Below are 14,270 nucleotides of genomic sequence, written 5' to 3'. Positions count from 1 at the left end.
CCCATGTTCATAGCAGCACAATTTACAATAGCTAAGATTTGGAAACAGCCTAGGTGCCCGTCAGCAGATGACTGGATCAGAAAACTGTGGTACATCTACACAATGGAATACTATGCTGCCATAAAAAAGAAGGAATTCTCATCATTTGCAGCAACCTGGATGGAATTGGAGAATATTATACTAAGTGAAATAAGCCAGTCAATGAAAGAAAAATACCACATGATCTCACTCATTTATGGATAATAAAGAACATTATAAACTGATGAACAAAAAGATAGTTACAGAGACATTAAAGCAACAAATAGACTTTCAAATTACAGGGGGAAAGTTTGGGAGAGGGGGGGTAGATAAGAAATCAAACGAAGGACTTGTATGCATGCATATAAGCATAAACAATGGACGCAAAACTCTGGGGGGTGAGGGCATATGTGGGTGTGGGGTGGGGGGGGTAATGGTAAGATATGTACACATATAATACCTCAATAAAAAAAAAAAAAAAAGAGAGCACAAAAAAAAAAAAACCAAAAAAACAAACAAAAAAAAACAACAGACCCCGCTGAGATACAAAGGATTGTTACAAAATACTACGAACAACTCTATTCCAACAAACTGGACAACCTGGAGGAAATGGACATATTCCTAGAAAAACATAACCTTCCAAAAATCAATCAAGAAGAATCTAAACAGCTCAATAGGCCAATAACTATGGACGAAATTGAAGAAGTCATCAAAAAGCTTCCGGCAAACAAAAGCCCGGGGCCTGATGGCTTCACAGGAGAGTTTTACCAAACATTCAAGGAAGAACTAAAACCTATCCTCCTCAGACTATTCCAAAAAATTCAAGTGGAAGGAACACTTCCAAGCTCCTTCTATGAAGCCAGCATCACCCTAATACCAAAACCAGATAAAGACAACACAATGAAAGAGAATTACAGACCAATATCCCTCATGAACATAGATGCCAAAATCCTCAACAAAATTCTAGCAAATCGGCTCCAGCAGTACATCAGAAAGATCATACACCATGACCAAGTAGGATTTATCCCAGGAATGCAAGGATGGTACAATATCCGCAAATCAATAAATGTGATACATCACATAAACAAATTGAAAGATAAAAATCACATAGTCATATCAATTGATGCAGAAAAAGCATTTGACAAAATCCAACACCCTTTCTTGATAAAAACTCTCAACGAGGTGGGAATAGATGGCTCATACCTCAACATAATAAAAGCTATATATGAAAAACCCACAGCAAACATCATACTCAATGGACAAAAACTAAAAACATTTCCCCTAAGAACAGGAACAAGACAGGGATGCCCACTCTCACCACTCCTGTTTGACATAGTACTGGAAGTATTAGCCATTGCAATTAGACAAGAAGAAGAAATAAAAGGCATCCAAATTGGAAAAGAAGAAGTAAAGCTGTCTTTATTTGCAGACGACATGATATTGTACATAAAAAATCCGAAAGACTCCGTCAAAAAACTAATAGACTTAATAAATGAATTCGGCAATGTAGCAGGATACAAAATTAACGCCAAGAAATCTATGGCCTTTCTATACACCAATAGTGAACTTACAGACAGAGAGACTAAAAAGGCAATCCCATTTACCATCACACCAAAAAAATCAAGATACCTAGGAATAAACTTAACTAAGGAGGTAAAAGACCTATACACGGAAAACTACAGGACAATGAAAAAAGAGATAGAGGAAGATGTAAACAGATGGAAGAGCATACCATGTTCATGGATTGGTAGAATCAACATCATTAAAATGTCCATACTACCCAAAGCAATCTATAGATTCAATGCACTCCCCATTAAAATACCAACGGCATATTTCACAGACCTTGAAAGAACTCTCCAAAAAATCATCTGGAATAAAAAAAGACCCCGAATAGCCACAGCAATCCTGAGAAAGAAGAATAAAGTAGGAGGGATCTCAATACCAGATTTCAAGCTGTATTACAAAGCCACTGTTCTCAAAACAGCCTGGTACTGGCACAAGAACAGACATATAGATCAATGGAACAGAATAGAGAATCCAAATATTGACCCAAACCACTATGCTCAATTAATATTTGACAAAGGAGGCATGAACATACAATGGAATAAAGACAGTCTCTTCAATAAATGGTGTTGGGAAAATTGGACAGATACATGCAAAAAAATGAAGCTTGATCACCAACTTATGCCATACACAAAAAAAAAACTCAAAATGGATACAGGACTTAAACATAAGACGGGAAACCATAAAAATACTAGAGCAATCCACAGGCAGCAAAATGTCAGACATATGCCAAAAGAAATTCTTCACTGACACTGCCCCTAGGGCAATGGAAGCTAAAGAGAAAATTAACAAATGGGACTACATAAAAATAAAAAGCTTTTTCACAGCAAAAGAAACCATCAACAAAACAACAAGAAGGCCCACTGCATGGGAGAACATATTTGCAAATGGCATCACTGATAAAGGTTTAATCTCCAACATCTACAGGCAGCTTATACAACTTAATAAAAGGAAGATAAATGATCCAATAAAAAAATGGGCAACAGACCTAAATAGAATCTTTTCAAAGGAAGACAGAAGGAAGGCCAAGAGACACATGAAAACATGCTCAACGTCACTAATTATCCGAGAGATGCAAATCAAAACAACAATGCGGTACCATCTCACACGTGTCAGAATGGCTATCATCAACAAATCAACAAACGACAAGTGTTGGCGAGGTTGCGGAGAAAAAGGAACCCTCGTGCACTGCTGGTGGGAATGCAGACTGGTGCAGCCACTGTGGAGAACAGTATGGAGTTTCCTCAAAAAACTGAAAATGGAACTCCCATTTGACCCAGTAATCCCACTCCTGGGAATATATCCGAAGAAACTAGAAACACCAATTAGAAAGGATATATGCACCCCTATGTTCATAGCAGCACAATTCACCATAGCTAAGATTTGGAAACAGCCTAGGTGCCCGTCAGCAGATGACTGGATCAGAAAACTGTGGTACATCTACACAATGGAATACTATGCAGCCATAAAAAAGAAGGAATTCTCATCATTTGCAGCAACCTGGGAGGAATTGGAGAACATTATGTTAAGTGAAATAAGTCAGTCAATGAAAGAAAAATACCACATGATCTCACTCATTTATGGATAATAAAGAACATTATAAACTTGAACAAAAAGATAGATACAGAGACAGTAAAGCATCAAACAGACTGTCAAATTACAAGGGGAAGGTTAGGGAGAGGTGGGGGAGATAAGAGATCAATCAAAGGACTTGTATGCATGCATATAAGCATAACCAATGGATGCAAAACTCTGGGGGGGTGGGGGCATATATTGGAGGGGGGGTGGGGAGGGCAATGGTAAGATATGTACACATATAATACCTTAATAAAAAAATTGGAAAAAAAAGAAACTTAAAAAAAAAACAACAACAAGAAAGCCTACTATATGGGAGAACATATTTGCCAATGTTATCACCGATAAGGGTTTAATCTTCAACATCTACAGGGAACTCATACAACTTAACCCTTTACACTCGCTTGCTTTTTTCTTGATTCCTTTATTCTACTCGGGATTTAATTTTTTAAATACCCCAGATTTTACAAAGCACGGCAGTTAAATAAAAAACTGGAGTTTCTTTTCATACAAACTTATTTATTTGGATTTTTTAATATTTTAAATTATTGATACATTCAAAGAGTATAAAAAGAGCTGCTACCGATGCTAACCGTGTCGAGTCACACTCAACATCCGAGTGCAAAAGGTTAAAAAAAAGAAGATAATCCAATCAAAAAATGGGCAATGGACCTAAATAGAAACTTTTTGAAAGAAGACAGAAGGAAGGCCAAGAAATATATGAAAACATGCTCAAAGTCACCAATTATCCGAGAGATGCAAATCTAAACGACAATGCTGTACCATCTCACACCTGTCAGAATGGCTATCATCAACAAATCAATAAACGAAAAGTGTTGGTGAGGATGCAGAGAAAAAAGAACCCCCGTACACTGCTGGTGGGAATGCAGATTGGTGCAGCCACTGTGGAGAACAGTATGGAGTTTCCTCAAAAAACTAAAAATGGAACTCCCATTTGACCCAGTGATCCCACTTCTAGGAATATATCCCAAGAATCTAGAAACATCAATCAGAAAGGATATATGCGCCCCTATGTTCATAGCAGCACAATTTACCATAGCTAAGATTTGGAAACAGCCTAAGTGCCCATCAGCAGATGAGTGGATTAAAAAACTGTGGTACATCTACACAAGCGAATACTATGCTGTGCTAAAAAAAAAGGAATTCCTACCATTTGCAACAACATGGATGGAACTGGAGAGCATTATGCTAAGTGAAATAAGTCAGTCAGAGAAAGATAAATATCACATGATCTCACTCATTTGTGGAATATAATGAACAACATAAACTGATGAACAAAAACAGATCCAGAGACAGGGATGCATCTATCAGACTGTCAAACCTCAGAAGGAAGGTAGGGGAGGGTGGGGGTAAGGGGAAGAGATCAACCAAAGGACTTGTATGCATGCATATAAGCCTAACCATTGGACACAGACAACAGGGGGGTGAGGGCATGAGTGGGGGGAGTTTGGGAAGGTAATCGGGGGATGAGGACAAATATGTAACACCTTAATCAATAAAGAAATTTTAAAAAAACTTCCAGCAAACAAAAGCCCTTGTCCGGAAAGCTTTACAGAGGAGTTATACCAAGCATTCAAAGAAGAACTAAAACCTATCCTCCTCAACTATTCCCAAAAATTCAAGAGGAAGGCACACTTCCAAGCTCTTTCTATGAAGCCAGCATTACCCTAATTCCAAAACCAGATAAAGACACCACAAAAAAAGAGAACTACAGGCCAATATCCTTGATGAACATAGATGCTAAAATCGTCAACAAAATTCGAGCAAATTGGATTTAGCATTACATTAGAAAGATCGTACACTATGACCAAGTGGGATTTATTCCGGGAATATAAGGATGGTAAAATATCCGCAAATCAATAAATGTGATACACCACATAAACAAACTGAGAGATAAAAATCACATAATCATATCAATCGATGCTGAAAAAGCATTTGACAAAATCTAACACCCTTTCTTAATAAAAACTCTCAGCAAAGTGGGAATACAGGGATCATAACACAACATAAACTAAAATCATTTCCCCTAAGAACGGGAACAAGACAGGGATGCCCACTTTCACCACTCCTGTTCAATATAGTACTGGAAGTGCTAGCCATAGGGATCAGACAAGATGAAGAAATAAAAAGCATCCAAATTGGAAAAGAAGAAGTAAAACTGTCCTTGTTCGCAGATGACATGATAATATACATAGAAAACCCCAAAGACTCCATCAAAAAACTACTGGACCTAATAAATGTATTTGGCAATGTACCAGGATACAAAATTAACACCCAGAAATCTATGGCCTTTTTATACACTAATAATGAACTCACAGAAAGAGAAGCGAAAAAAACAATCCTATTTACCATTACACCAAAAAAGTTAAGGTACCTAGCAATAAACCTAACTAAGGACGTAAAAGACCTGTAGTCGGAAAACTATAAGACATAGAAAAAAGAGATAGAGGAAGACATAAACAAATGGAAGAACATACCATGTTCATGGATTGGCAGAATCAACATCATTAAAATGTCCATACTACTCAAAGCAATCTACATATTCAATGCAATACCCATTAAAATACCAACGGCATATTTCAAAGATCTAGAACAAACTCTCCAAAAATTCATCTGGAATAAAAAAAGACCCCAAACAGCCACAGCAATCCTAAGAAAGAAGGACAAAGTTGGAGGGATCACAATATCAGATATTAAGCTATATTACCAAGCCATGGTTCTCAAAACTGCCTGGTACTGGCACAAGAACAGACATATAGACCAATGGAACAGAACAGAGAACCCAGAAATTGACACAAGCCATTATGCTCAATTAATATTTGACAAGGAGGCAAGAGCATACAATGGAGTCAAGACAGTCTCTTCAATAAATGGTGCTGGGAAATTTGGTCAGATACATGCAAAAAAATGAAACTAAATCACCAACTTACACCATACACAAAAACAAACTCAAAATGGCTAAAGGACTTAAATGTAAGATGGGAAGCCATAAAAATCCTACAAGACTCCATAGACAGCAAAATAGCAGACATATGTCGTAGCAGTATCTTTACAGACACAGCTCCTACGGCAATGGAGACTAAGGAGAAAATAAACAAATGGGACTACATCAAAATAAAAAGCTTCTGCACAGCAAAAGAAACCACCAACAAAACAATAAGAAAGTCCACTGTATGGGAGAACATATTTGCCAATGATATTTCTGATAAGGGTTAATCTCCAACATTTACAGAGAACTCATACAACTTAATAAAAGGAAGAGAAACGATCCAATCAAAAAATGGGCAAAGGATCTAAATAGACACTTTTCAAAAGAGGACATTCAGAAAGCCCAGAGACATACGAAAACATGCTCATAGTCACTAATCATCCAAGAGATGCAAATCAAAACAACGAGATATCATCTCACACCTGCCAGAATGGCTTCATCAACAAATCAACAAATGACAAGTGCTGGTGAGGATGTGGAGAAAAAGGATCCCTTGTGCACTGCTGGTGGGAATGCAGACTGGTGCAGCCACTGTGGAGAATAGTATGGAGTTTCCTGAAAAAGTTAAAAATGGTACTCCCATTTGACCCAGTGATCCCACTTCTAGGAATATATCCCAAGAAACTAGAAACACCAATCAGAAAGGATATATGCACCCCTATGTTCATAGCAGCACAATTTACAATAGCTAAGATTTGGAAACAGCCTAAATGCCCATGAGCAGATGACTGGATCAGAAAACTATGGTACATCTACACAATGGAATACTATCCTCTCTAATAAAATGGTAATATGCAAATTAACCATCACTCTGCTACATAAGCCACACCCACCAGCCAAGCCACGCCCACCAGCCAATCAGGGCGAGTATGCAAATTAACCCCAATCCAAGATGGCTACAGCCACAGAGAGCAAGGTTCCCCAGGTAACAGAGGAAGCCAAGCTTTCCATAGCCGTTGCAGGCCTAAGCCTCCACTCAAGCTACAAAGTTTCAATTATAGAAGGTAAACAAATTCAAACAAATGGTGGCAGAATGGAGCTTGAGAGAGCAGGCCAGGGTTGCCGGCGGCAACAGGGGAAGCAAAGCTTTCCGCACACCCTGGCCAGGCCCACCCGCTTAAGGCAACAAAGTTTCAATTGTAGAAGGTGAATTAACTGCCACAGAAATGGCTGCTGGAGCCCCAGGCTTGGCTCCGCTCCAGGCTACAAAGTTTCAATTGTAGAAGGAAAATAAATTCCAGATACCAGGGCCTCCCCTTGGGTTGCCAGGGGGCGTGGCCAGCCTGCAAACCACCACAGGCCCCTCGCTCAGGCCGCCCCACACCCCAAGGGAACCCCACCTTTATCTGTGACACCCTTCAGGGCAAACCAGCTGGCCCCCACCTGTGCACCAGGCCTCTATCCTATCTAATAAAAGAATAATATACAGATTGATCATCACTGCAACACACAATATAGCTGCCCCCATGTGGTCAAAGATCCTGCCCCCATGTGGACACAAGATGGCCACCACAAGATGGCCAGCAGGAGAGGGCAGTTGGGAGGCACCCGGCCTGCAAGGGAGGGCAGTTGTGAGGGACCAGGCCTGCAAGGGAGGGCAGTTGCGAGGGACCAGGCTTGCAAGGGAGGGCAGTTGGAGGTGATCAACCCTGCAGGAGAGGGCAGTTAGGGGTGACCAGGCTGGCAGAGGAGGGAAGTTGGGGGCAAACAGGCTGGCAGGGGAGCAGTTAAGCATCAACCAGGCTGGCAGCGGAGTGGTTAGGGGGTGATCAGGCTGGCAGGCAGAAGCGGTTAGGGGCAATCAGGAAGGCAGGCAGGCAAGCAGTTGGGAGCCAGCAGTCCTGGATTGTGAGAGGGATGTCCGACTGCCCGTTTAGGCCCGATCCCACCAGGATCGGGCCTAAACGGGCAGTCGGACATCCCTCCAGGAGTCCCAGATTGGAGAGGGTACAGGCTGGGCTGAGGGACAACCCCCTGCCGTGCACGAATTTCGTGCACCGGGCTTCTAGTGCTGCCATAAAAAAGAAGGAATTCTTACTATTTGCAGCAACCTGGATGGAACTGGAGAACATCATGCTAAGTGAAATAAGCCAGTCAATGAAAGAAAAATTCCACATGATCTCACTCATTTGTGGATAATAAAGAACATTATAAACGGATGAACAAAAAGATAGATACAGAGGCAGTAAAGCATCATACAGACTGTCAAATTACAGCGGGAAGGTTAGGGATAGGTGGGGGAGATAAGAGATCAACCGAAGGACTTGTATGCATGCATATAAGTATAACCAATGGACACAAAACACTGAGGGGTGAGGGCATGTATGGGAGTGGGGTGGGGTGGGGGCAATGTTAAGATATGTACACATATAATACCTTAATAAAAAAAATATAAAGAGGGAATATGCTAATTGACCCTCACACCATTGCAAAGATGGCGGCGCCCACAGCCAGTAAGGAGGGTATATGCTAATTGACTGCCCTGCCCTCAAAGATGGTGGCGCCCACAGCCAATAAGGAGGGAATATGCTAATTGACTGCCACGCCCTCAAAGATGGTGGCGCCCACAGCCAATAAGGCGGGAATATGCTAATTGACTGCCATGCCCTCAAAGATGGTGGCGCCCACAGCCACAAGATGGTGGTGCCCAATCCCCTCAGCCCCAACGGGGCAATAGGCACGTGGCAAGGCTGGGTCCACCCCCAGGCAGGCCCAGCCGCTCTGCGCGCCTGCCTCCAGAGTCCTCTCAGCCCCCCAGCCACCCAGGGCAAGCCTGAGTTGCAGGCAATCCTCAGATGGTTGCTGCCCAGCTGCCCAGGGCTGCCCGAGGTTCAGGTAACCAGCGCCGGCTGAGGCTTGTGCTGCTGGCAGTGGCAGCAGCAGAGGTGTGATGGGGTGTCACCTTCCCCTGATCGTCGGGTCGCCTCCCGCCCCTGAGGGCTCCCGGACTGTGAGAGGGGGCAGTATGGGCTGAGGGACCCCCCCTCCAGTGCATGAATTTTCATGCACCAGGCCTCTAGTGCGGGGGCCTGATGCGGCGGGGGCCAGACATGGCGGGGATCTCCCTTTTCCACGTCCTGCGCAGAAAGAGAGATGAACGAACCGGTTCTAAATGGAGGCGGCCAGGGATTGAGAAATATTAGAAATAAAGAAAACAAGATGCAGAAATAGATTCATGAAGCTGGGAGCTGGGTGGATCTTTCTGTGCCTGGCTGAGGCCACAGAATAGATCCAGACTGCAAAGCTGAGGCTTTATTTATAATCAGGGACAAACAAGGCAATTAACAATGTTCTTGTATGTTTCACTTGTTTTGGCAGCACTTGCTGCCCCTCCCACAGCCCACTAGCTACCCAGGAAGGATCTAGGGATCAGTTACAGGATCAGGCTTAATTATGCTGGGAGGGGTCTGCCCTCTAAACGAACTTGTTTGTGACCCTGCCACAGGTCAGTCCGAGGCTTAACCCTATAACCGCTTCCTACACTCTAGTAAATAAATAAAATACCTAGGAATAAGTTTAACCAAGAATGTAAAAGACCTGTACTCAAAAATTATAAGACACTGAAGAAAGATATTGAAGAAGATACAAAAAAGCATATATTGTGTTCATGAACAGGAAGAATTAATATAATTAAAATGTCCATACTACTCAAACCAATCTAGATTCAACACAATTCCTATCAAGGTACCAGTAGCATATTCACAGAACAGGAACAAATATTCCAAAAATCTATATGGAACCACAAAAGACCCCGTAGAGCCATAGCAATCTTAAAAAGGAAGAACAAAATTGGAGGAATCACACTACCTGATATCAAACTATATTACAAGGCCACAGTAATCAAAACAGCATTGTACTGGCAAGAAAAACAGACATATAGAATAATGGAACAGAAGAGAAAGCCCAGAAATAAGCTCAAACCTTTACAGTCAATAATTATTTGATGAAGGAGGCAAGAACATACAATGGGCTAAAGATTGTCTATTCAGTAAATGATGTTGGGAAAATTGGACAGACACTTGCAGAGAAATTAAACTAGACCACCTGCTTACACCATAGACAACTCAAAATGAATTAAGGACTTAAATGTTAAACTCGAAACTCTGAAAATCATGGAAGAAAAGAGGCAGTAAAATCTCCAACATTTCTTATAGCAATATTTTTTCTAATATATCTCCTTGGGTAAGGGAAACAAAGAAAAAATAAACAAATGGGATTACACCAAACTAAAAAGTTTTTGCACAGCAAAGAAAACCATCAACAAATGAAAAGACAACCCACTGAAAGGGAGAACATATTCGCCAATAATACATCTGATAAGGGGTAATATCCACAATTTATAAAAAAAATATAAAACTCAACACCAAAAATCAAACAATCCAATTAAAAATGGGCAAGGATCCTGAATAGATACTTCTTCAAAGAGGACATACAGATGGCCAAAAAACATGTGAAAAGATGTTCAATGTCAGTAATCAGCAGAAAAAATGTAAATTAAAACCACAACGAGGTATCACCCCACACCTGTCAGAATGGCTATCATCAATTAATCAACAAATAAATGTTGGTGAGGATGTGGAGAAAAGGGAACCCATTGTGCACTGTTGGTGGGAATGCAGATTGGTGTAGCCACTGTGGAAATCAATATGGAGTTATCTAGAAAAATTTAAAAGTTGAACTGCCATGTGAATATATACAAAGAAATGTGAAACACCAATTCAAAGGAATATATGAACCCCTATGTTCATTGCAGCATTATTTACAATAGCCACGATTAAGAGGCAGCCCAAATGTCCATCAGTAGATGAGTGGATAAAAAAGCTGTGGTACAGCCTTGGCCAGGTAGTCAGTTAGTTAGAGCATTATCCCAATGTGCTAAGGTTTCGGGTTTGATCACCAGTCAGGGCACATACAAGAATTAACTAATGAATGCATAAATGAGTGGAACCACAAATTGATGTTTCTCTCTCTGGCTCAATTGGTTGGAGCATCATCCTATACACCGAAAGGTTACCAGCTTGATTCCCAGTCGGGGCATATATCTAGGTCCTCGATTGGGGCAAATATTCCAAAAATCTATATGGAACCACAAAAGACCCCAAAGAGCCATAGCAATCTTGGGGTATGTCTGAGAGGCAACCAATCAATGTTTCTCTCTATCTCTCTCTCTACCTATCAAATCACTAAACATATCTATCCTTGGGTAAGGATTGAAAAAAAAAAAGAAGTAAATCATATCCTTTGCAACAGTATGGATGGACCTGGAGAGTATTATGCTAAGTGAAATAAGCCAGTCAAAGAAGGACAAGTACTAAATGTTTTTACTTATATGTGGAATCTAATGAACAAAATAAACCAGCAAACAAAGTGGAGATAGACTCATGGATACAGAGAACAGACTGACAGCTGTTGGTGGGGGGAGGCGGGGGGAGAGTGGGCACTGGATGAAAAAGGTGAAGTGATTAAGCAAAAAACACACAAAACAAACAGCTCATAGCCCTGGTCAGTGTGGCTCAGTTGGTTTGAGTATCATCCTGTGCACGGAAGGGTTGTGGGTTCAGTTCCCCGTCAAGGCCCATACCCAGGTTGTGGGTTCAATCCCTGTTTGGGGTACATACAGGAGGCAACCAATTAATATTTCTGGCATTAGTGTTTCTCTCTCTCCCTCTCGTCTCCTTTCCTATCTAAAATAAATAAAAAACATACCCTTGGGTGAGGATTAAAAAACAACAACTCATAGACAGAGGGGGATGGGAAAGGTAGGAGAGGGTAAAAGTCGGATAAATGGTGATGGAAGGAGACTTGACTTGGGGTGGTGAAACACAATACAATATACAGATGATGTATTATAGAATTGTACACCTGAAACCTATATAATTTTATTAACCCTTGTCACTCCAATAAATTCAATTTAAAAAAAGAGATTTCACCTCACACCTGTCAGAATGGCTATCATCAATAAATCCACACACAATAAGTGTTGGTGAGGATGTGGAGAACAGGGAACCCTCGTGCACTGTTGGTGGGAATACACACTAGTGCAGCCACTGTGGAACACAATATGGAGGGTCCTCAAAAAATTAAGCATGGAACTGTCTTATACCCCAATGATGATTCCACTTCTGGGCATATATCCAAAGAAACCCGAAACACTAATTTGAAAGAATAGATACACCCCTATGTTCATTACACCATTATTTACAATATATAAGATATGGAAGCAGCCGGGGTGTTCATCAATAGATGAGTGCATAAAAATGTGGTAGTACATACATACAATGGAATATTATGCAGCCATAACAAGAATGAAATCTTACCATTTGCAATAGCACTGATGGATTTAGAGGGTGTTAATTAGGCTAAATGAAATCTAAAAGATGAAAATAACAAACAAAATTGAAACAGACTCACAGACAGAAAACAGATTGATTGTTGCCAAAGGGGAGATGGTTGGGGGACTAGGTGAAAAAAGTGAAAGGATTAAGAAGTATAAACTGGTAGTTACAAAACAGTTATGGGGATCTAAAGTAAAGCATAGGGTAGAGAGTCAATAATATTGCAATAACTATGTATGGTGCCAAGTGGGTACTAGAAATATAGGGGGAAACACTTGGTAAAGTATGATTATCTAACCTGAAACTAATACAAAATAATATTGAATGTAAACTGTAATTGAAAAATGAAGTTCTTTTAGAAAAAGAGAGATTTTATTGTAAGAAATAGGCTTACATAGTTGTGGGGACTGGCTAACCAAGTCCAAAATTCATAGCGCAGTCTCTCAAAAAGGGCAGGCTGGAACTCTTAAACACAGACCAAAGCTACTTACTGTTCACAGCAGGAATTTCTTCTTCATCAGGGAAGCCTCAGCTCTGCTCTTAAGGCCTTTCAACTGATTGGATCAGGCCCACCCAGATTATCTAGAATCATCTCCCTTACTTAAAGTCAACTGGTTATGGATTTTAATCACATTGACAAAATACCTACCTGCACATGAAAATTAGTTTGATTCAATAACTGAGGACTGAGTGAAGTTTCAAAAGTTTTATTGTAAATATCTAACAATAAAAAAATAACTATAGCCTAGCCAAACTGACATATCAAAATAACATCACAAAGTAGGAGGAGGAAGAGGGGATAGGGAAAGGAAAATAAGAAGGGGGAGGGGTAGAAAGAGGTGTAGTAAAAAGGGGTTTAGGAAAAAGGAGAGGGAAGATGCTAGAAAGTTAGCAGAGGGTTTCCATAACCAAGGTTATGATGATAAGTAAAAGAATAACAAGTTGAACCAGACACATTACACCACAGATATGAAGCATAAGCATTCTCCATAAAGGTATTATACAGAACCACTAGACAAAATGTTTTATCACATACTCTGCAGAAGAGGAAGGATTCTGTAAGTAAAACAAAAAGAAGTGGAAACAGTTGCCCTTGGCAGCAGTAGCAGAAGTGGATGTGGAAGTGGATGACTTGCTGCCACGGTGTTCAATAATCACTGGACAGAGCCTCCTCATGGCCAATCAAAAGTCATAGTGCCACTATGCTGTACACCTGAAACTAATACAAAATAATATTGAATGTAAACTGTAATTGAAAAATTTTTTTAATTTTAAAAAGTCATCGTGCTATAGTCTTTGATCTAGAATTCCACTTCAAGGGATGTATTCTATATTTAATTTCTTTATAATCTATATATTATTCTATATATAGCCTATAAATACATGTTTGAAATGACACATGTACAAAAAGTATTCACTAAAACAATTGTTTGCAAGAGCTAAAAGTTGGAAGTAACCTAAAAGTCTACCAGTAAGAAATTGATTAAATAAACCATGGTACAGCTAGCAGTGTAATACTATGCAGTCACAAAAATGATGAGCAACTCTATATGGACTTACTTGGGAAGAGCTCCAGCGCATGCTGTTAAGTGAAAAAAAGCAAGGTGCTGCCCTGGCCAGTGTGGCTCAGTTGGTTGAGTGTCAACCCATGCACCAAAAGGTCACCGGTAAAATTCCATGTCCAGGTTGATACCTGGTGGGGGGCATGTGGGAGGCAACTGATAGATGTTTCTCTCTCTTGCTCCATCTCCCTTCCTCTCTAAAAATCA

This window comes from Cnephaeus nilssonii (assembly GCF_951640355.1).
Source record: "Cnephaeus nilssonii genome assembly, chromosome: X".
Taxonomy (NCBI): Eukaryota; Metazoa; Chordata; class Mammalia; order Chiroptera; family Vespertilionidae; genus Cnephaeus; species Cnephaeus nilssonii.
The sequence above is the reverse complement of the archived record's forward strand: the minus strand, read 5'-3'. Positions refer to the sequence as shown.